Raw genomic sequence first — 23,776 nt, 5'->3', positions numbered from 1 at the left:
TTGGACAAAGGATCAAAAGACAAATTGCAGACAGGAAGAAAATATTTAGAAATTACATATCTAAGAAAGGTCTTGATCTAAAATATATAAAGAACTCTCAACATAAAAAAAAAAAGGGACAGCTGTCGTCTGAATGTTTGTGTCTCTCCAAAACTGATGTGTTGAGATCTAAACCCCAAGGTGATGGTATTAAGCGGTGGGACCTTTGGGATGTGATTAGGTCATGAAGTGGAGGGCTCATGAGTGAGATCAGTGCCCTTATAAAAGAGCCCAAGGGAGCTTATCTGCCTCTTGGTGATAAGCTGAGGTGAGGACACCGGGGAAAAGGACTGTTCTAGGAAACAGGAAGTGAGCACTCACCAGATGCCAGATCTGATCTTGGACTTCCAGCCTCCAGAATTGTGAGAATTAAATTGCTGTTGTTTATAAGTCATCCAGTTTACAGTGTTTTGTTATAGCAGCCTGAGTGACCCAGACAAGGGCTCAAGGCCTCCTCCAGCACCACGTTTTATGATATGTGTTCTGTGAACCGTTCGACTTCGGATCTTAGGGGAGGAGGAGGTAGCAGAGGGATTGGCAAAATGCCGATTCCCGTATACCACTCCAGAAATTCTGATTCCATAGATTTGGGCAGGACCTGACGAATCTGCATTTAAAACAAACTTCTTGGGAGTTTCTTTTATTATTATTATTAAAGTTTGAGAACTCCCACCATGACCCAATCTACCAAATTATAAAGGAAGAGCGTGCTGGGCACAGTGGCTCATGCCTGTAATCTCAGCTTTTTAGGAGGCTGAGGAGAGTAGATCACTTGAGGTCAGAAGTTCAAGACCAGCCTGGCCAACATGGTGAAACCCCATCTCTACTAATAATACAAAAATTAGCTAGGCATGGTAGTGCGTGCCTGTAATCCCAACTACTTGGGACGCTGAGGCAGGAGAATTGCTTGAACCCAGGAGGCAGAGTTTGCAGTGAGCTGAGATCAAACCACTGCACTCCAGCCTGGGCAACAGAGTGAGAATCCATCTCAAACAAACAAACAAACGAAGAAGAGCAGCATTAGAAAGAAAACCTGGACTGTGATAGTTGTGCCCTAAAGGGGCAAGCAAAAAGAAAGGGGATGAAGACTAGCAACAACCCAGAAGTGTTGTGAACAACAATTTCTAAGAAGTGACCATTCTCTATATTTATTAGGATGTGAAAGAAATGAAGTTCCCTCTCACACACACACATACGAGAATACAAGTCTGAGGAGAACTTGCTCTGGGTGAAGAATTGTTTTTAATTCTCATATTCATGCTCAAGGAGCAAGGCATATGTTCACAAGGGGCTATGAGAGCCCTGGAGAGATCAGGTTCTCTGAGGGTAGGACACATACTTTGGCAACTTGGGGGACACATTCTTGAGCTGAACTGGTGTCTCTGGAGCCCATATGAGTTGGGCCTGTGGGGGCCCCACAGACAGGGACCCCGGCATTGCTGATAAGTGAAGGGTCTGCCACAGAGGTCTCTAACATGGCTTTCTACCACCACCTTTCCCGCTCACTCGCACATCAATAGACACAGGTATATTAAGTGGCAGCTCTTCCTCACCTTGTCATCAGTCTGTTTCTGCCTTCACCATTCTGCAACTGACCTTTCACAGGTAGCAAGAGAAGAGCCTAAGGAGCAGCAGGCAACATGCTGAAGTGCAGAGCCAGGTCAAGGCTGGGTTTGTCTGCGCAGCTGGTGAGTAAGAGGCTGTGACCACGGCTCTGAGAAATATGGACAGCAGCCAGCCTGACAAAGAGAACAAAGAACTGCCCAGGGGAAGGTGAAGAAGGTAAACTGTCAACCCTTCAAAAAGTGAAATGGCCTTTAGTAAGATGAAGGTCAGCCCATAAGAGATGCCAGCCAAGATGGAATAATGTGCAGATTTTCATCTAAGGGTGGGAATGACCTGTTGGCCTGGTCCAGGCACCTGGGCTTCTGAGATTCCCTTCCTAGCCCTGCCCACACACCCCACACCAGACGCCCTTTCTCCAGCCTAGGTCCCTGAGTTTCTCATCCGTTGTTGTCTTGTGTCTATTATATGTCTTCTTCGTCAAAATCGACGGGGGCTAATTAGCGGTGAAAACAGAGACTCCAGCTCATTTCCGTTCACCTCATTATTTGTTTCTCTTTTGGGCTGAAGCCAAACAACAAACAAACATTAGCATTCCCCCTGCAGAGCAGGCACATAGACACATGGGAGCAAGTTACACACACCACACCCTCACAGCATGCACACGCACACGCACACACACCTGCTCCACTGCTATTCGGCTGTGCGAGGTCTCTGCGGCCCCGCTGTCTCGGGGCATCTAGGGTAACACCTCTTTCCATTTCAGACCCGGGACTGGGAAAAACGTAAGAAATTGTATAATGGAATGGCCCTGGGCAAGCAGGGAAAGGAGTTGGGAATTTCCGGAAGCACAATCCCCACCCCCCGGCCAGCACTGGTGTTAATCAAGGGCGCTGCTGGTGTTTTGCAGGCAGCTGTTTCCTCCTCCGGCCCTCCTGTTCCCCGGGCCGCCTGGGCACCGGCGCCTGCACTCTGGCATTCATTGCTGTACCGTAAGCCTTGTTTCTAGCCGTTTTCAATCAAGTGGGAGACTGTCCAAATTTCCTTCTCAATGAAAATCAACTGTTCTAAACCCAAGCTCCCATTAAGCGTTCCAGGGACTGACCTGACTTGGAATTTAAGCAGCAGCCCCGCCCTCCCTGGAGGGAGCGGCAGCCCGGGCTCCAGATGAGGCGGGCCTGCCTCCTAGTGGCCAAGGTGCTGCACGGCAGCTCTGAGGGCTCGCGGGCTGTGCAGCCGCCACCCGAGGACACTGGGAGGAGGCACAGTAAGAGTATCCTTAGAGCCTAATTCCCCTGTCTCCGTCGCCCTCGAGCCGTTCCAGTCCCCAAGTCCTATCCCCTTTCCCTCCCCGACATCTCTCCTCGTTGCCCCACTCTGGCTCCGTCGAACTGCAGTGGTCTGTTAGCTGGACTCTACCTCCAGCTTCTGTATCGAATCCATACACCTCGCTGCCAATTCGTCTTCCGGACCCTTGTTGTCGACCCTCTGTGATCTCTAATTAAGGCTCTGCTGAGCCTCCTCTTTATGTATAGGGAGGATCCTGAAGCGGAGAGTCACACTCTTCCTGGAGAGTGGTATCGCCAGCCACGACAAGGCGAGCCGCCTTTCTCCCCACACGCCCAAAAAGGCGATGACCCTCCCCAGGCCGCGCTCACGCTGAACCTCTGTTGCTGAGCTTCAGTTCCTGGAGGTGTCCTGTCGCTCAAATGTGGGGACGCGGGAAAAAGATTGAGAAGGTAAAAGTTCAAACCAGGCAAAAGTTCAAACCTCTTGGCCCTCCACAATCTGGCCTCAAGTTTCCCTTTTAGCCTTGGTGCTAGAGTAGAATGAAATGAAGGGTTAGAATGCCAGGTGTGCTACGTTTTAGTCATGTAACTGTATGAAAGGTTCTAAATTCTAAATGTCTTTACAAGGTTGTTGTGGAGACTAAAAGAGGTCGCCTGAGCATCACATTTAGCACAATGCTTGCCACATAGTGAATGTTCAATACATGGCAGCTGTCATTTTCCCTCCCCGTTAGGAAGACAACTGGTTTGCTCACAGTTCTGATACCGGCCTCGAACTGAGCTTTCCATCTCTGCACCTTGGCTTTTGACACCTTATTTGCCTGGAGCGTCCACTATCAACACTTTGGTCAAAACCGCCACTGTCACCTCCTGCAATAGACTAATTCATCTCCCTGCTCCCACCCACAGTTATTTTTAATCTAGCAACTAGAATTTTTTTAAATGTAAATCAGATTATGTCACTCATCTGCTCAAACCTCTATTGTAGCTCCCCATTTCACTCAGTGTAAAAGCCAAAGCACTCACCATGTCCTTGAGGCCCTACATGATCTGGCTGTTTTCCCCCTCATATTATTTCCCATAGCTTTCTCCCTTGCTCACTCTATTTCTTCCACAATGACCAATTGCTTTTGCTGGAACATACCAGCAATTTATTAATAGCCTTTGTGTTGGCTTTTCCCTCTACCCAGAATACTTTCCTCACATACCTGCATAGCTCTTTCCCTTACTTTTTCATGACTTTGCTCAGCTGGCACATTCAAAAAAAAAAAAAAGCCAGCCAGGCATGGCGGCTCAAACCTGTAATCTCAGCACTTTGAGAGGTGAAGGCAGCAGATAACTTGGGCCCAGGAGTTCCAGACCAGCCTGGGCAACACAGCAAAACCCCATCTCTACAAAAAATACAAAATATATTTTTTGTAGAGGATGGTGGCACACACTTGTAGTCCCAGCTACTTGGGAGGCAGGGGGACCGCTTGAGCCTGGGAGGTTGAGGCTGCAGTGTGAGCCATGATCATGCCACTGCACTCCAGCCTGGGCAACAGAGCAAGACCCTGTCAAAAAAACAAAGAAGTAAAAGCCAATCCTGACCACATATTTAACATTTCAAACTGCTGTACTTTCCCCCAGTACTTCCAATCCCCTTTATCTTGCCCAACTTCTCCTTTTCCATAGCACATACCATATTCCTTACTACCTTCTAAAATAATATATATAATGAAGACAACCATTGGCAAATGAATCTCTCATAATTTGCTGACGGGAGTGTAACTTGTTACAACTACTTTGGAAATCTTTTAGAGCGTATCTACTAAAGCTAAAAATACATTATTTTACTCTTGTATGTAAATCCAACAAATTGCAAATCCAGCCGGGCGCGGTGGCTCAAGCCTGTAATCCCAGCACTTCCCAAAGTGGGCGGATCACGAGGTCAGGAGTTCGAGACCATCCTGGCTAACACGGTGAAACCCCGTCTCTACTAAAAAATACAAAAAGCTAGCCGGGCGAGGTGGCGGGCGCCTGTAGTCCCAGCTACTCGGGAGGCTGAGGCAGGAGAATGGCGTAAACCCGGGAGGCGGAGCTTGCAGTGAGCTGAGATCCGGCCACTGCACTCCAGCCCGGGCAACAGCGAGACTCGGTCTCAAAAAATAAAAATAAAAAATTGCAAATCCAACAAAAAGGAGTACTTTTTGTCGGATTTATTTTGCTCATTTCTGTAAATATGTTATATAATATAAAATATATATTTATATATTAGTTGCTTTAATCATATAGCTATATAATCATATAATTTATGATCTAATTGTGTCACATATAATAATCTTAGTTGCTTTAATCATTTCACTAAACTAGGAACAACCCAAATGTCAATCTACAGTAAAATGAATAAATTTTTATTTTTTTCAAACAATAAGTACACAGCAATAAAAAATAAATTATTCATGGTATTCATTAACAACATGAATGAGTCCAGAATCTAATACTGAGCAAGAGAAGTTGGAAACCAAAAAATACCTCCTATATGATTTAATTTACTTGAAGTTCAAGAAAGGCAAGACTTTAATGACAGAAGTCAGAATAGAGCTACTTATTTCTCTGATTGGGATATAACCTAATCTTTCTGAAAACAGGGATAATATTCATCTTGCAGGACTGCTGGGAAAATTGCAGATAATATATATCTAACATCTAGTACCAAGTTCCTAGCACAGAATATTTGCTAACAAAATGATAGTTTGTATTCACATATGTTCTTAATTCATGTTAGTTTGATAATTGCCGAGTAAAAAGATAGTTTTACTAAACCCAAAGGTTCTGGTTGCATGTAACATTCATTGCCACCCAATAGCCATATCCCTTTTATTCCTTACTAATAAAATCCATATTCTTTTTCAGGACACCTATGTGCCCAGCCCTGAAAGATAAAGCATGACAAGTGTAAGCCAATCAAGAAACTCTCACACCCCTTTGCCAGATATTCACTCTCCCAACTCCTCCTTGTGGCTGGGGGTGCCCATGTGCCCAGTTTTGGCCAATGAGATTTAAAGAGCAATTCTGAGGGCAAATTGCTTAGGAAAGATTTCTCCTCTTTACTGAAAGGAGATAGACACACACTCTCTAGCTGCCTCCTGTTTTCTGCCTTTGCACAAATGATTCCCAGAGCTATGACAGCCGTATTTTTACCGTGAGAATCATAAAGGTAATGCCACACAGTCCTAAAATAGCAGAGTTATCAGTCACCTACCTTCAGACTTTTTGTTCTAAGGGTTCATTATCTTTATTATTTAAGCCACCATTAGTTAATTATTCTGTTACTTGTAGCTGAAATCATTCCTAACTGTGACTGTTCCCTTATAAAGTACTAGTGTACAAAAGAGAATCATAAACTGATAAGACATCTTACTGTGCTCTCTTTAATTTTCCCAGTGTCTTCGTGGTGCTTTTATAGTCTCCTCCTTACCAGTTTACTAAAATGTCATTTTCTAGTCAGATATCTTTCAATGGTATATGAACTCACTAATAAGACCAATAACTTTCCAAAGGCCTTTAGGGCTAAGACATACATTTAAAACTCAGGGAAATTCTACACAGTTGCTGACTCCTGTTGGAGGTTGACCAACTGCTAAACTCTGACAGTAACACATATTAACCTACATTTGCCCACAAGCACACCAGAGTGCCAATTCTGTAACTGTAAATACACTGTGAACAGTTGGTCCATCCAAGCAGGGCTCATTCCTGGTTGGCAAGGCAAATTATCATGATGTTAATAAAGTTCTAGGCCCCCTCCCTTGCATAAGCCGTTTTCATGCTTGGGACCCAAGCAATGTGTTCCCATAGTCATAAGCTTTTGTAAAACTTGTGAGCTAGGTTAACTAAAATTGGTTAAGACCTCTGTCTCTTTCCTCTCCAGCTTACCGTTTGTTACACTTGCTCTTCTCTAGGGTGTTAACTACAATCGGTTAAGACCTCTGTCTCTTTCCTCTCCAGCTTACTGTCTGTTACATTTGCTCTTCTGTAGGGTGGTCTTTTTGTTTGTTTTGGAGATGGAGTCTTGCTCTGTCACCCAAGCTGGAGTGCAGTGGCGCGATCTCAGCTCACAGCAACCTCCGCCTCCAGGGTTCAAGTGATTCTCCTGCCTCAGCCTCCCAACTAGCTGGAATTATAGGCGCACACCACCACACCAAGCTAATTTTTTTTTTTTTGTATTTTTAGTAGAAAGGGGGTTTCCCCATGTTGGCCATGCTGTTCTCAAACTCCTGACCTCAGGTGATCTGCCTGCCTTGGCCCTCCAAAGTGCTGGGATTACAGGCGTGAGCCACTGCGCCTGGTCAAGGGTGATTTTAAAGAGGCAAGGGGTGATTGGATTCAGCTAAGGGGAAGCTGACTTGAAGAGACGTAGAGTTTGGGTTAAGAAGGTTATTTTTATGTGGTTCACTTCTGTATCTAAGTTATTGTTAGCTATCGTGGTGCAGGAATGGCTTCCAGCAATATTTCCAATGCTCCTTTGCTACTCAACCAATATCTGACAGACAGGGGCAATGCTAGAGGTCATACTGTGATTTGAATGTTGTACTTGGCATTGGAAGTCTGTAGGTAATCACGTAGACAAAGTTTTCAAAAGTATGAAACCAGAAGCTAGCCTGTGGAAAATTCTGCCAATCTTCAGTTGTGTAAAAGTCTGAGCAGAGGATTTAATTCTCAAAGATGCCTGGTCAAAATGGAAGTTCTGTTCTGTCGAGAATATACATGATAAGCAGTGATGCAATTATAAACCCAATATTTTTTATTTTTGAGGTAAATCACACAAAATATAATTTATCAGAAATCCTGTATTGTAGGACACAAACCAGTGCCAGGTTCACAATGACTGTGTCTGTTTAGTCATGTATTTTATACATCCCAATATGTTGGATCACATCGCATCCTGGAGACAAAGAGCAGCTTTAGAGAAAAGAGAATGAAAAAGTATTCATCAATGAATTACAACAACCTAAAGAAACATTCCACTAATAAAATCACCACACATATTTATAAAATAAGCCCATGTACGTAGTATAAGAATAAGTAAGTAGCTTAATGCAATGATGTTTAAAATGGATTTTGCTTACTCCTCTATGTACCTTAATTTCATGTAGCTTTGCATATTTATTCAGAATTATTGATTATATTAAAATTCAAAAGAATTATAAGGGTATATGTAAGAGAATTCATTAATAAAAGAATTACATAATTTTTCCTGGACATTTGATGTTTGTGACGTATTTGTCAACATTTTATTCTTTTTAAATTTTTCTTCTTTCATGACAGACAGGGTATGTGTGGATGTTGTAACAGGGTTTGAAGGAAGCACATCTCACACAACTCACATGTGAGAACCCAGTCATCACATTTATGAAACACAAAAGGATCAGCATTTTAAAATTTGTAATTTGTGGATTTTTCTCATTCCAAGTAAATAGTTGTTTACATACCCAATTTTTTATCTTTGTTTTTGTTTTAATTTTTTATTTATTTTTTATTTTTTCTATTTTCTACACAACCAATTTTTTATTCCTAACTTTGCATTCTTTTTCTTAAAGAAAGCCTCTGCCAAATTGTGTAAGCTCCTACCCCTGGTGATCAGGCAACAGTCACAATCAGTCAAGACTGCAAATGATATTTACCAATTTGGTTACCTTGGAAGTTCTTTCAATGTCAGGCTTTAAAAGGGCAAGAGTATTAACTGAGAAGAATTGAAGCCACTTTATTGAATGCCCTACATAGTTTGTTAGGTGAACATAACCTAATGTTAAAATAGAACACTTCCCACCTCAGTTTCTCCAGAGGGACTGACATTGTAGCTCTCAGGTACCAATGTGTGCATGGGACAGAACACCCTAAGTGGAATCTAAAACAAAACAAACCCTGATGTTTGGGTTTGGTTTCAAAATTTAAGGCCATTTATCCAAGGGCTTCTTTCTCTCTTCAAGAATAGAAAAGATTTGTTGCAGAGTAAGAAGAAAGAAGAAAAATTCTAGTGAGAAGGATTTTTTGGAAGTTTTCACTGTAAGCCTGAAGTCCTGTATCTCAAGAGGAAATAAGGGGTGAGGGGACACCTGAACCTCCCTCTAGTTTTGAGGGCCTTCAACACGGCCATTCTGAGAGTCTAATATGTGTCACCTGAAGTTTGAAAGACAGTGAGCTGAGGGCTGATTTCAGCCCCAGAAAATCTGTAGAGTAAGAGAGAAGCTGGCCAATTGTGCTGAGGATGATGAAGCCAAAGCAAGTAGCTGCTACCTCTGGGAAATTCCCGCAACCCCAAGTCCCTGCAGTGGAAGGACAAGGCATGTTCCCCCAGTGTATGACAAGATAGAGGACCAGTGATCCTGAGGCTGTGTTAGGCTCTATCAGACAGGACCTCCTAGAAGGGGCAATGGGACTCCACAGTGTGTAGGGGCGGATCCCCTAAAGTGGGGAGCTGTCAGCAGAAGAAGGGGCATCAACACAGCTCCAGAGATCCCACAGAAGGGGTACCCCCCAAAAGAGTGCTCAAGAGAATATCAGCTTTAAACGTCAGCCCACACTCAGCACAAAGTCAAATTATGGCAGATAGGGCTGAGTAAGAAAATTCCCTTCTACTATTTTTGGTTCCTCTCTTTATGTCCCAACCCTAGGGGCAAGCCTAATGAGGAAGAGGAGCAGGAAAAGAGAAATGAAGGATCAAGCCTTCCTCTCTCACTGCAGGCAGCCAGCTCATACTGGGGCTGCCCAAGAAAGGGAGACAATTCAACATTAAATAAAATTCAAGGTTTTAAATTTTTCCAGGGCTCAGTATTCTAATGTGTGGATTGGGCTGTGTTTGTAGCTTAAAATGACCACAAGACAGATTGTAAATTACCTTGGGGTGAACTGTATTCATCTAAGGCAGGAAAAGATTACCATACAAAATAAACTTTATAGGATCAATAAGAACAAAAGTCAAATTGTGTTTTTATCACATTCCACGTGTCACATTTGTTCAACACTTTTGTTACATTAAGAAGAACCTATTAGAAAGCCATAAATAACTTAAAACTTTAATAATGGTATTGATCTGATATCACTTTCTGATTGTTTTTCATTGGGCTTTAGTGAAATCCATATTCCTAAGTGGCCAGATTCATGTCTCTGTCTTGATATTAATCTGAATCATTCATTCATTAACCCAACAAGTATTTATTGAGATCTGACGAGGTTAGCTTCCTAAGCTCTACTTTGGTCATGTCCGAGACCCCTACTCAAGAACCTTCTGTGAGTCCTCACTGTTTACAACAGACAGGAATAACAGTGGGGTAGGGCTTTACCTCACCTCACCTCCCTCTCTCCCTGTGAGTTCTGATACATGCCTTAGGTGCTGGGGGAGTGCCCTTACCTCGCCATTCAAGAGCCCACCCCCAATGCTGCCCTAAAAGCCACTGTGATGTATCAGAGGATTCATTTAATTTGCTCTTACCAGAGCCCCTATCCTTTGCCCACCTAAATCACTTGGATAAAAAGGGAATTGAATTATATTTCATTTAGATTCAACTTACATTTTCTTTTTTTTTAATTTATTAAGCCAGGAATATGATATTCTCTCTTGGCAGCAGCCCAGCGATAATCATTTAAGCCCAGATCCTTTCTCTAATGCCATATCCTGGGGAAGGAAAGCTTATGGGGATTTCATGAGTGGTCCTGGTGAAATGACAGTTTATTTATCTCCAGGGGCTCTTTAGTCTCCACCTCTTGCACCTGTCCCAACAGAAGGTTTGGAGGCTTTGGGGTCAAAGCAGTTTGCTTGGGAGAAGAAGAACAGGAACAGCAGTTATAAATGTCTGACTACAGCCCACTTGTAAGAGATCTTTGCAGTTCACACAAATGAAGTGGACTTCAAATGCACTATTCTAGGACAATATGCCTCCCTAGTGTCTCCCTTGTGGCCACCATATACCCCGTTTGGAAGAGAAAATTATTCCTATGCAGCTTATTTTATTTTTGTTTAATCAAATAAACAAGGGTTTTTCCATGGCAAAAATAAAATAAAATAAAATGAATTTTTAGCCGGGCGCAGTGGCTCACGCCTGTAATCCCAACACTTTGGGAGGCTGAGGCGGGTGGATCACTTGAGGTCAGGAGTTTGAGACCAGTCTGGCCAACATGGTGAAACCCTGTCTCTACTAAAAATACAAAAATTAGCCGGGCATGGTGGTGTGTGCCTGTAGCCCTGCTCAGGAGACCGAGGCACAAGAATTGCTTGAACCCTGGAGGCAGAGGTTGCAGTGAGCTGAGATCCGGCCACTGCACTCCAGCCTGGGTGACAAGAGCAAGACTCCATCTCAAAAAAAAAAAAAGAATAAAAAAGAATTTTTGAATTAAGCGTGATTATCCTGTTGCAGCTTGTTGTACATTCAAAATACAAGTATTGGAAGATAAGATTAACACCTATATTCTGTGCTTTTTAATTTTTTTTTATTATTAGTGTTTTACTCAATGCAACAATCACTTCCTAAGCTACAGTGCTAAACGTCAGGGATTTAAAAGATCAACAAAAAAGGGGTTGGAGAGGGGGAGATTCGCGCTGAGGGAGTAATCCAGAGAGGCGGGTAGCCTGACCATAATCTTCAGCAGTTACCCCAAAGCCACCCAGGTAACATGGTGAGGATGAAAATAAACAGAAAGTGAGAAATCTGGTGAAAAAATTAAAATGCTGCCTGGCATGGTGGCTCACACCTGTAATTCCAGCACTTTGGGAGGCCGAGGTGGGAAGATCATTTGAGCTTAGGAGTTGGAGACCAGCCTACACAGTATAGCAAGACTTCACCTCTACAAAAAAATAAAAACTAGCCTAGTGCGCTGGTACATGCCTGAAGTCCCAACTACTTGGGAAGCTGAGGTGGGAGGATGGCTTGAGCCTGAGAGGCAAAGGCTGTAGTGAGCCAAGATTGCACCACTGCATTCCAGGCTGGGTGACAGAGCACGACCCTGTCTTTAAAACAAATAAAGAAAGAAAAATGCTATCTTTATTGATCTAAGACCTGTAATTTCAAGACATATGCTTATTATGAAAATGCAGCTTCAAGACAAGACTTAGTCTCTTCTGCCTATCATATTTTAAAGCTGCCACAAAAGAAGTTTATGGTCTGTTGGAGTAAGAGACTGATGTGTGCACAAATAAATTACAAGACAGTAAATGCATGGCCGGGCGCGGTGGCTCAAGCCTGTAATCCCAGCACTTTGGGAGGCCGAGACGGGTGGATCACGAGGTCAGGAGATCGAGACCATCCTGGCTAACACAGTGAAACCCCGTCTCTACTAAAAAATACAAAAAACTAGCCCGGCGAGGTCGCGGGCGCCTGTAGTCCCAGCTACTCGGGAGGCTGAGGCAGGAGAATGGCGTAAACCTGGGAGGCGGAGCTTGCAGTGAGCCGAGATTCGGCCACTACATTCCAGCCTGGGTGACAGAGCGAGACTCCGTCTCAAAAAAAAAAAAAAAAAAAGACAGTAAATGCTATAATAGGGCAATGTATTTTCCTAATGAACCCTTTGCGGGATGGATCAAGAGTATTCATTTTCTTCTGGTAAACAGCAATCTGAACCCAAGAGATAATCCTTTCTCAAACACCCAATCAGCAATCAGCTAGCACTAATGTCTTGATATTTCTCAGGAATATACTCCGGTGGTTTCGCCTCCTGGAAGACGCTGTGAGGAAGATTGTCCTTGCAGCCCTGAGCCTGTTGCCACTCCTTACTAAGGGACTTATTAAGGGCATGCCCAGAGCCATCACGGTCTGCTCTGTTTGGAAAGGGGTCTGGGCATCAAGACTTATCACTCTGAATACTGTGGGATTTTCCTCTACCTAAGACAAAAGAAAGCAGCAATCCCATTAATGTGTGCTTTTCAGGATCTGTTGGGTTTTTCATTTGTTACTGCTTTGGGAACTTTTTCTGTGTGCCAGCACAGGGCTACGCACTGGACATACCACGATGAGCAAGACGGATGACCATGCCCTCATGGACCTTAGAGAACCTAAAAGATTCTCATTTCTCTCTGAATTCTTCACAGGATAAACTGCCCTGGCGTTTTCAGTTTTCTTTGTCCTCCTTCACCAGGAAGACTGACCCAAGCTTTCTCCTTGGGGGCTGCCCCTAAAAGACTAGCTCAGTGTTATTCACATACCTGCAGATAGTTGTACAGGTATATGAATTTCAGTGCATGGAAAGAACATGCTTTCCCAGTGTTATTCTCTATCACAGCACTCTGTGTGCTATCTTATTGGTGCTTACAGGCTGAAGTAATTAATTTGTCTACTTGTTCATTACCTGACCTTCTCACTGGAATGTAAACTCCATGGAGGGAAAGACCTTCTAATATTCTCAGCTGAATCCTCAGTTCCTAATCAGCCCCTTGCATTCCACAGATGCTCAATATTTGTTGAATTAATAAATACATAGAAAGAAGGAAGGAAGAGAGAAAGAGAGTCAGAAAATGTTATGCAAGCCTTACCAAAAATAGGGGCACCTGATTTCCTAAGGACTTTACATATTCTTGAATGTGTTCCATTTATAAGGGAATCATGGGTCTGGCATGACATCTTTGACCACTGTCCAGAAGTCTACTAGAAATTTTCCTGGACATTCTCTCAGGGAAAACACTAAGTGAAGTAGTTTGGGCCTTGTGGACCTGGAGTCACACAACTGGAAAAGGTTTATTAGTTCTTGGTATCACTGAGTAGAGAAGGAGAGAAAGAAACACAAACTCCTGGGCTCCAGGAAGCCAGCTCCACCTGTGGCTTAGATACATCCTTAGAGATAAGAGACAGGCAGGGTTTGCACGGGTCTGCAATGTTTTCCTTTAACCAAGGCCCACATTCTAATAAAATATATTTCTTGTTCATATAAAACTACCCTTAAAAAGATTTTTTCTAACATCCATAAGTGTATTTTTCTGGTTAGAGTTGACATAGGCTGAGAGCGAACCTATGTAATTGGCTAAGCAAGGATGTGTGCAGACAATGAGGCCATTATTGCAAGGAAATGCATATAATCAGGTAAGTATGATCCCTCAGAACCACAATGTTGGCGTGAGTTAAGAATTTTAGATATTTGAAGTTATTGGTTTATTCCTATTTTATGCATTTATTAAACATGTATTAAGCACGTACTTATTCAATTACTAACATGGGTGACTAAACCAACTCATGCCAGTTGGGGAGGGAAATGGTAGTGGCCACTACTGGGTGTCTCGGATGCTTAGTGGAGCTGTTTCATGATGCCATGGATTGGAGGTGCAGACGCACTGCTCCTGCACCTGGAGTGCAGTATTTCCCAGTCCATCTCCTGTGGGGTGAAAGTGCTTTTTGGTGCTATTGAGGGTACAAGGGCGTCATACAAAAAGCTTACATCAGAAGATACATTTTACTGCTGTTTATCAGTAGCCATCTATACGAAAATGCTGGTGAGGTCACTACTTGGATAATGCAGTACAAATGCAAACACTGGTAAGCAATCTAAATTGTAACCACTTCATGTGTAAGAGAAGCACAAGGCCAGGCTGCCATTTGTAGGTAGATTACACTTTCAGTGCTAGAGCCTGAATTCATATTTCTCTGGATTTCCGGTTTGCCAGCAGGTACCATGTACATAAGGTCCTCCTCTGCATGATACTGGGAAATAGTGGTCCTGGCACCCTTGCTTGTCAAGCAACAACAGCATAGCTCTCCTATCCCTAAACTGACCCATGGAATTATGCCACTGTGCAGCCACTGTGGATCACTCTCTGGTATTGAGTGATCTGCTAGATCTTTCTTTCTTTTCTTTTTCTGCTACTGCTTTCTTTCTTTCTTTTCTTTTTCCTATATTTTTCTTTTTTTATTTTATTTTTTGAGATGGAGTATCAATCACTCCGTAGCCCAAGCTGGAGCACAGTGGCATGATCTCTGCTCACTGCAACCTCCGCCTCCTGGGCTCAAGCGATTCTCCCTGCCTCAGCCTCCCAAGTAGCCGGGACTATAGGTGCATGCCACCGCACCCGGCTGATTTTTTGTATTTTAGTAGAGACAGGGTTTTATCATGTTGCCCAGGGTGTTCTCGAACTCCTGAGGTCAGGCGATTCGCCTGCCTCGACTTTTCAGAGTGCTGGGATTACAGCCGTGAGCCACCATGCCCGGCTAATCTGCTGCTTTCTAATAATCCTGCCGCCACTGAATGTGAAATGTAGCTCACATATGCCACAAAACATTCCGAAAGTCCTTGACATAGAGGGTACCCTTGTATATATTTCTTGACTGGTTTCTATATAGTCCATATAGCCTCTGAGAAAAGTTTCTTGATTTTCTCAGCTGGAATAATCTTTCTCATCCTGAAATCTCAGAGCACAGCAGCAGCACCACTGATGACCTTTTGTCATCTCTCTCCTACTGATCTTCAAAATCAGGAAGATCTGTGTGGTAAGCCGGGTAATGGCCCCCAAAGACGACCATGTCCTAATCCTTGGAATCTGTGAATATGTTAGGTTACATGGAAAGGAGGAATTAAAGTTGCAGATGAAATGAAAGTTGCTAATCTTCTGTAGAGATGGAGAGATTATCCTGGATCATCCAGGAGGGCCCAAGGTAATTACAAGGGTCCTTATAAATGAAAGAAGGCAGGACAATCTGAGCCAGAGGAGATGCAATCATGGAAGCAGGGTTGAAATGATGCAATTGCTGCTCTATGAGGATGGGGGGCCGGGGGAGCCACGAGCCAAGGAACAGGGGCAGCCCCTCAAAGCTGGAAAAGGCCTGGAAACAGATTCTCCCACAGAGCCCCTAGAAGGAACCCAGCTCTGCCATACCTTTATTTTAGCCCAGTGAGACTCATTTTGAACTTCTCACCTGCAGAACTGTAAGATAATAAATTTGTGTTGTATTAAGCCAAAAAGATTATGGTACTTTTTTACAGCAGCAATAGGAAACTAATATAGTATGTCTGACTTCTCTTTCTTTCCATCAGTGCCTAACACTGGGTCTTGTTTTCAGATGGCATCCTATAAGCATGTGTTGAATGAATGAATACTGAAAAACTACTGCTTTATACCTATAGTTGGTCTTTTGTTGTGGGAAAATATGCATAGTATTTACCATTTTAGCCATTGATAAGTGTGCAGTTAAGTGGCAATAAATACATTCACAATGTTGTATAACCATCACCATTATCTAAACTTAAAAGTTTTTCATCAGCCCCACAAAAACTACACATTAAATAATAACTCCTCCATTCTCCTACTCCCAGCCTCTGGTAACCACTATTCCACTTTCTGTCTCTATGAATTTGCCTGTTCTAGGTACTTCACACACGTGAAATCATACAATATATATCCTTCTGTGTCTGACTTGTTTCCCAAACATGCTTTTAAGTTTCATCCATGTTGTAGCATATATCAAAATTGTATTCCTTTTTATGGCTGAATAATACTAGTGTTTGTGTGTGTGTGTGTGTGTGTACACAAATCACATTTTGTTTATCCATTCATCTGTTCATGGACACTTGGCTTGTTTATACCTTTTGGCACTTGTGAGTAACACTGCTATAAAATTTGGTGTGCAAACAACTGTTCTTTATCTCTCCAAGCTCTAATTTTAAAAAGATATAGATAGATAGATAGATAGATAGATAGATAGATAGATAGATAGATAGATAGACAATAGATAGATGATAAATTTATGTTGAAATTTCTGATAGATAGATAGATTTCCTCTTTCAATTCTTTTGGGTGTATACCTGAAGTAGAATGACTGGGTCATATGGTAGTTTTATGTTTAACCTTCTGAGAAATTGTCAAATTGTTTCCCATAGTGTCTGTACCAATTTACCTTCTCACCAGTAATGTGCAAGGTTCCAATTTCTACACATTCTCACCAACACTTGTTATTTTCCATCTTGTTTTGTCTTTTAACTATAGCCATGCTAGCATGTGTGAGGTGGTACTCATTGTGATTTTGATTTGCATTTCCCTAATGACTCATTATACCAAACACCTTTTTACGGGTTTATGGACCATTTGTATACCTTCTTTGGAGAAATTTCTATTCAAATCTTTTCCCCATTTTTGAATTAGGTTCTATTTTTGAGTTTTAGGTATTCTTCATATATCCCAGATATTAATACTTTATCAGACATGTGCTTTGCAAATATTTCCCCCCACCTAGTAGGTTGTATTTTTGCTTTTAAAGTATCCTTGATACACACAAGAAAAGTTGTATCCTTTGATTCACAGAATACTATTTTTTTTTTTGAGACAGTCTCGCCCTGTCACCGGGCTGGGGTGGAGTGGTGCAGTCTCGGCTCACTGTGACCTCCACCTTCCAGGTTCAAGCGATGCTTCTGCCTCAGCCTCCTGAGTAGCTGGGATTACAGGCATGCGCCACGACACCCAGCTAAATTTTTGTATTTTTAGTAGAAACAGGGTTTCGCCATGTTGGCCAGGATGGTGTCAATCTCCTGACCTCAGGATCTGCTTGCCTCGGCCTCCCAAAGTGCTGGGATTACAGGCATGAGCCGCCGCGCCCAGCCTTGATTTAATTTTCTGCTCTGTGTCTATCATCACATAAAGGATTGTCCAAACAGCAGAATTTGTGTGTAGCTAAGTGCTCTTTTATATGTGAAAATCTCAGACTAAATAGCTTTATTTACAATAGCCCAAAACTGTAAACAACCCAAATGCTCATCAGGAATAGAATGGATGAATAAGCTGTGCAATACCGAAACAGTGAATGCAGCCCTACGTTAAGTACAAACATGGATGAATCTCATTGACATACTGATAAGGAAGGAGTCCAGACACAAAACTACACATACAGTATGTTTCCTTTTATTATGAAGTTAGAGAGCAGGCAACACAAATCTACGGTTATAGAGGTCAGGTCTTTGGTTACATGAAGTGGGATATTAAGAAGAGACATAAGAGACAAAGAAGCCTTCTGAGCTGTTGGAAATATATCTTGATCTAGGCAGTGGCTACATGGGTGTGTGTGTGTGTGTGTGTGTGTGTAAATTCATCGAGTTTACACAGGATTTGTGCACTTTACTGTTTATGTATTATACCTCAATTTAAAACATTTTTAAATCTCTGGTTAATGGTGAGGTTCACAGGGTTCATGTTATTATATCATCATAGTGATTTTTCTCATCAGAATATAATCTGCCTTCTTTGGGAAGTTTTCAAATGATAACTGAGTTTAATCAATGAGCAGCAAACAGAGGCTCTTTAAAAGTCACAGAGTCGGCCGGGTATGGTGGCTTACACCTGTAATCCCAGCACTTTGGGAAGCCGAGGCTGGTGGATCACCTGAGGTCAGGAGTTCAAGACCAGCCTGGCCAACATGGTGAAACCCTGTCTCTACTAAAAATAAAAAAATTACCCATGCATGGTGGCAGGCACCTGTAAGCCCAGCTACTCAGGAGGCTGAGGCAGGAGAATTGCTTGAACCCAGCAGGCGGAAGTTGCAGTGAGCCAAGATCGCGCCATTGCACTCCAGCCTCCAGGGTGACAAGAGCAAAACTCTATCTCAAAAAAAAAAAAAAAAAATGAAAAAAGTCACAGAGTCTTGGAAATTTACTTGTCACAGAAAGAGTTTCCTTGAGGACTAGAGAGAAGGGTAGTAAATCATGTGCTTCTATATCGCTGTTATATTCACAAAATAAAAATAGATTGTCTGGAAAAAATCAGCAAGTAATGAAGTAGGATGTTTTGATTGCTGTAGTATTTGAAACTATACCCTGATGGTTGCTCAAAGATGAGAGTTGTTGCTAAGATATTTTAGATACCAGGAAAAGGGATTGAAAAGGATTATGAGCACTAAAGCAGATTTAAAAAAAAAATACAAGCTCAAGTATGTGTTGTTGTTTTGATGCAGACTCAGAAGTGACATTGGGAAGGCACAAAGTAATAGCATTGGGCTTCAATCTGTTCACTGACTATTCCCTCAGTAAAGAATTGAAGTTGTAGCAATGATCTCTGTCATACAGGATATTTGAAGCAAATTAGATTTTTAAATCATATAGGTGGAGACCGAGGTGTCTAGAAACATCAATCATCACGCTAGGTCAATGGAGCAGGGAAATGATTAGCCCCCGGGCTGCAAGAGTGAGTGGGAAGATCAGGCAATTCTGGACAAGATTCTCACACCTTAGAAGATTAGGCTAATATTCAAAATTAAATTTATAAAATGGCCCACCAAAAATAGGATGAAAAACAGTAAAGACGGGGGTGGGGGGTTGCATGTTTAGTTCAATTCATCTTGGGTCCTGAGACAAGATAGAAAATGAACCACTAAGTAAAAGTGCAGTAGAAAAAGCACTAAGGCTTTCCACATGGAAAAAATCCTTGAGCAATGTGTGCTATTTCAAAAGTTTTCAAGATACTGTAATAAGTTAACAGAAGTATGACAAAGAAAAATGTATAGTATTCAAGAGCCAAAAATAATACTCTATAAGCATATATTTCATATTTTCCTCACTGGGTAGAAGGATATTTTCTTCAAGAAGCATTAATTTTTTTTTTTTTTTTTTTTTTTTTTTTAAGGGGTCTCACTCTGTTGCCAGGCTAGAGTGCAGTGGCGCAATCTCAGCTCACTGAAACCTCCACCTCCTGGGTTCAAGTGATTCTCCTGCCTCAGCCTCCCCAGTAGCTGGGACTACAGGCATGCGTCACCACACCCAGCTAATTTTTGTATTTTTAGTACAGACAGGGTTTCACTATGTTGGCCAGGATGGTCGTGATCACTTGACCTCGTGATCTGCCCACCTCAGCCTCCCAAAGTGCTGGATTACAGGCATGAGCCACCACACCCAGCCGAAGCATTAATTTTTAAATGCATTAGAAATTCAACTTTTTTAAGCAAGCAGTATACAATAGATGTGGAAGTCCTGAGGCACTATGCTATGACTTGAATACTATCTAAATTTCAGGAAAGAGCCCCCATCCTATATCTTTAAAATGAATTATTTAAAAATTGGAAATTAACCTTTTTTAACAAAAAAATTACAGGAGTAACAGTATACATATTTTTACATATGTAATTTCCAGTGTCATTATAAAGAGATCTGAATAGGTGCTAACCTCAACAATAGGGATCAAACAGAACTGAGCTTCAGTGCCCCTAAGACATTCCAATGTGTTGTCTGTTTATGGATTGAGCAAGCAGTAAAGGTTATAAAGTATCTATCTATCTCAAAGAGATCATGAGAAATAGGACTGACCCCGCCTGTCACTGACAGTTTATGCATTATATGATTTTTTATTCTAGCATTCAATGATTTCAAGTGTCTCACATATCAGTTGATTCTTCATAGTGCTCATACAACCAACAGATGGCAGAATTGGCCATATTGTTATTCTGTGATGACTACAAATCTAGATCTATATCAAGCAGTATAGATTTTTTTTTTTTTTTTTTTTTTTGAGACAGGATCTCACTCTGTCACTTAGGCTGGAGTGCAGTGGCGCCATCATGCCTCACTGCAGATTCGACCTCCTGAGCTCAAGCAATCTTCCCACCTCAGCCTCCTAAGCACATGCCACTACACCCAGCTATTTCTTTTTTTTTTTTTGTAGAGATGGGGCCTCACTATGCTGCCCAGGCTTGTCTTTAACTCCTGGCCCTAAGTGATCCTTTCACTTTGACCTCCAACAGTGCTGGAATTATAGGCGTGAGCCACCTTGCCAGGCCAGATATTTTTCTTAAAATTGTTGTGGCCGAGTGCAGTGGTGCATGCCTATAGTTCTAGCTATTCAGGAGGCTAAGGTGGGAGAATCCTGTGAATCCAGGAGTTTGAGGCCAGCCTGGGCAATATGGCAAGACCCCAACTCTAAAAATATATAATAATAATAAAGGTGGTTGTGTATACTCCTAGCAATCAGAATATCTTACACATATACATCCATATACTCTTGCTGTTTCCAATTCCAAAGTATGTTTCTGAGCTTTTTTCCCTAAAACCTACCAAAATAAAAGACCTCACCTTCGACTATTACTGCATGGTAACAGCACAATCAGTTCAAGAAAAGACAGAGGTCACGAGCTGTTTTTTTTTTTCTTTTCTCACAACACATCTGACACCAAATGAGATTTTTTCCTCCCACCGACCAGTTCTCCAACTCTCCAGACAACAACTGGATGTTGTACAATTCAATTCAATTCTGACACTAACTACCAGAGTTAGTGTCAGATGACACAAGTGAAAGGGCTCAGTTCCACAAAACTGTCCCCATGTCAGACTTCAGATGCCAATCACAAGTCCAGGACCTCTGGGCTTCTGAGCCACCAGCTACAAATCAGGGGTTCCCACAACCCCCTCCTAGAACAGCTCACAGAACTTAGGAAAACACTTTATGTATTATTACCAGTTTGTTACAAACTCAGAAATAGCCAAACTCAGAAACAGCCAAATGGAAAAGATGCGTAAGTCAAGATGTGGGGGTGGTGCGTGGAGTTTCCTCTGGCACCTTCCCAGCACCTTGATGTGGTCACCAAGCATTTAGGGGGTTTTATGGAGGCTTCATCTTGTAGGCATGATTGATTATTAACTCAAGCCCTAGCTTTTCTCCCTTGGAGGATGCGACTGAGAGTTCCAAGTTTCTCATCAAGACTTGGTCTTCCTGGCAACCAACCTCCATCCTGAAGTTATAAAGGAGCCTAGCAAGAGTTGCCTCATTAGAACAAAAGATGCTCTTATCACTCAGAAAATTACTAGAGCTTTAGGAGCTCTGTGCTGGGAACCAGAGACACATACATATTTCTCTGGGTTCTTTCTTCATAGACATCTCATTTTAAAAAGGCAGCTCTTCCAATAAAGAAAAGTTCAGAATCAGCATAAACTACCATCAGCCTTTCTGCTACAGTATAACTGCTGGACTTCCCCCATTTCCCAAAGTGGTCCTAAAATCAATCAGGCCTGACCTGGGGCCAGATAAGACTTCCCTGAGCTCGGATTCTCTGGGCCCAAATTGTGGTTCCAAACACCTCCAGCCCATAGTCTCCTCTCTGCCCCTCATCACCTCTTAGGTACATGTGAGAGACTCAGATGTATGGTTTTACATCTGTTCTAAAGGGAATTCAACTCATCATGGGGACTGGTTCACACACATAAAAACAAGGAAACTAGTGTCCTAATTAACATGTGCATATTATTTGTCTTCCACTTCTCGCAGGATCACGGGATCAAATGCTGTATATGAGTAGCTTCTGCAGTGCCAGGAATTTCATGACCTCCTCTCCACTGGCAAAAATAATATTAATAGCTAGTCCTTATTGAGCACTCACTGTGTCAGACACTGTTCTAAATACTTCAGAATAGTGCACTGCACTTAGTCATTCAGCAAGTTTTTAGTGAGTGCCACTCTTTGCCAGGCATGGTCCTAAACACTGGGGCTAGAGCAGTAAATAAATAAAAATACATGGCTTCATAGAGCTTATAGTCTAATGAGAGAAGAAAAATAATAAACAAAATAAATAAACTATATAGTATATTAGAAAGTTATAAGCCTGTAACTGAACACAGCTTCAGTCACTGCTTGCAGAGTCCAATTAACAAGAGCGAGGTATGGTAGGGGAAAGTGACTTTATTTCCAAAGTTGGCAAAGGGAAAGTGGCTGGATTCCTATCCAAAGCAACCACTTTGAATTTTGAGGTGGGAAGGCAAGGGTTTTAAAAGGGAAGACCTGATATGGAAGAGATGCAGGAAGTGCACTGAATTTTATTCCAGTGGCTATCTTGGGTCCTAGTCCACCTGGAGTGTGGGCTGGCGTCATCTCAACAATGGCCAGGTTGTTGATTAGCCACCTTGAGGTAATCTCTGAAATTCTGCAGCTGGGTCTCCAGGCTTGATCTGTCTCTCTCAGGATTTGTCCCTGGAACTTCTAAGTAGGCACATAGTTAGATACCAGCATATAGTTAGATAAATGTGAAGGGCGTGTATACGGTGAGAAAGAGAGGGATGTGCAGTTCATTTTAAGGCTAAGGGAAAAGGCTTCTGCAGCTTGCTTCAAGGTTACATCTTGAAACCCAAGAGAAAGGAAAAAAAGTTTTAAAATGCATTTTGAAGTTAAGCTGCCACTTTACAGGCCCATACAGAAAATGATGCAGGTAACAGGGATAGGGTGTGCCAGTGTAGGATGAGGGACAATTGCCATTCAAACAGAGTGATCAGGAACCTCAGGGAAACGATGGCATATGAGCAAAGAGTCAGTGCAAAAGTCCTGGGGCAGGAGTTTTACTGGCAAGGTCAAAAAAGATGCAGTGTAGCTAAAGTGGAGTGAACAAGGGATAGAGTCACAGGGGGTGAGGCTGAAGAAGTAAGGGCAGGGTGGTTGGGCAGATTATGAAGTCTTTTGTATCATTGCAAGGAATTTGACCTCGACCAGGTGTGGTGGCTCACACCTGTAATTCCAGCACTCTGGGAGGCCAAGGCAGGTGGATCGCTTGAGCTCACGAGTTTGAGATCAGCCTGGGCAACATGGCAAAACCCCGTCTCTACCAAAAATAAAAAAAATTAGCCAGGCGTGGTGGCACACACTTATAGACCCAGCCACTCAGGAGGCAGAGGAAGGATGGCTTGAGTCTGGGAAGTGGAGGTTGCAGTAAGCTGAAATTGTGCCACTGCACTCCAGCCAGGGTGATAGAGCCAGACTTTGTCTTAAAAAAAAAAAAAAAGGGAATTTGACATTTACTTTGAGTGGAAAGGAAAGCTATGGAGTGTCTTGATCTAATTTGTGTTCTAACAGAGTCTTTGCAGCTCCCGTGTTGAGCAGAGACTGCAGGGTTAAGGACATAAGCATGGAGACCATTTAGCCGGCTAGTATAACAAGCCAGGTGAGATATTGTCTTAGATCTGGATCCTTGGAAACT

General features: G+C 42.4%; 1 long non-coding RNA gene across 1 annotated transcript; it reads left to right on the top strand.

Annotated features, from left to right (window-relative positions):
- The first annotated feature begins 3,192 nt into the window (after window positions 1-3,192).
- LOC105521749 lies at window positions 3,193-9,845 on the top strand. Its single transcript, XR_001003319.1, has 2 exons — window positions 3,193-3,341; window positions 8,202-9,845. It is a non-coding gene; the product is annotated as an uncharacterized LOC105521749 (long non-coding RNA).
- The last annotated feature ends 13,931 nt before the right edge of the window (window positions 9,846-23,776 follow it).

Source organism: Colobus angolensis, unplaced genomic scaffold (genome assembly GCF_000951035.1).
Source record: "Colobus angolensis palliatus isolate OR3802 unplaced genomic scaffold, Cang.pa_1.0 Scaffold41, whole genome shotgun sequence".
Lineage (NCBI taxonomy): Eukaryota > Metazoa > Chordata > Mammalia > Primates > Cercopithecidae > Colobus > Colobus angolensis.
Note: the sequence above shows the minus strand (reverse complement) of the source record. Positions and strands in the feature narration are given on the sequence as shown.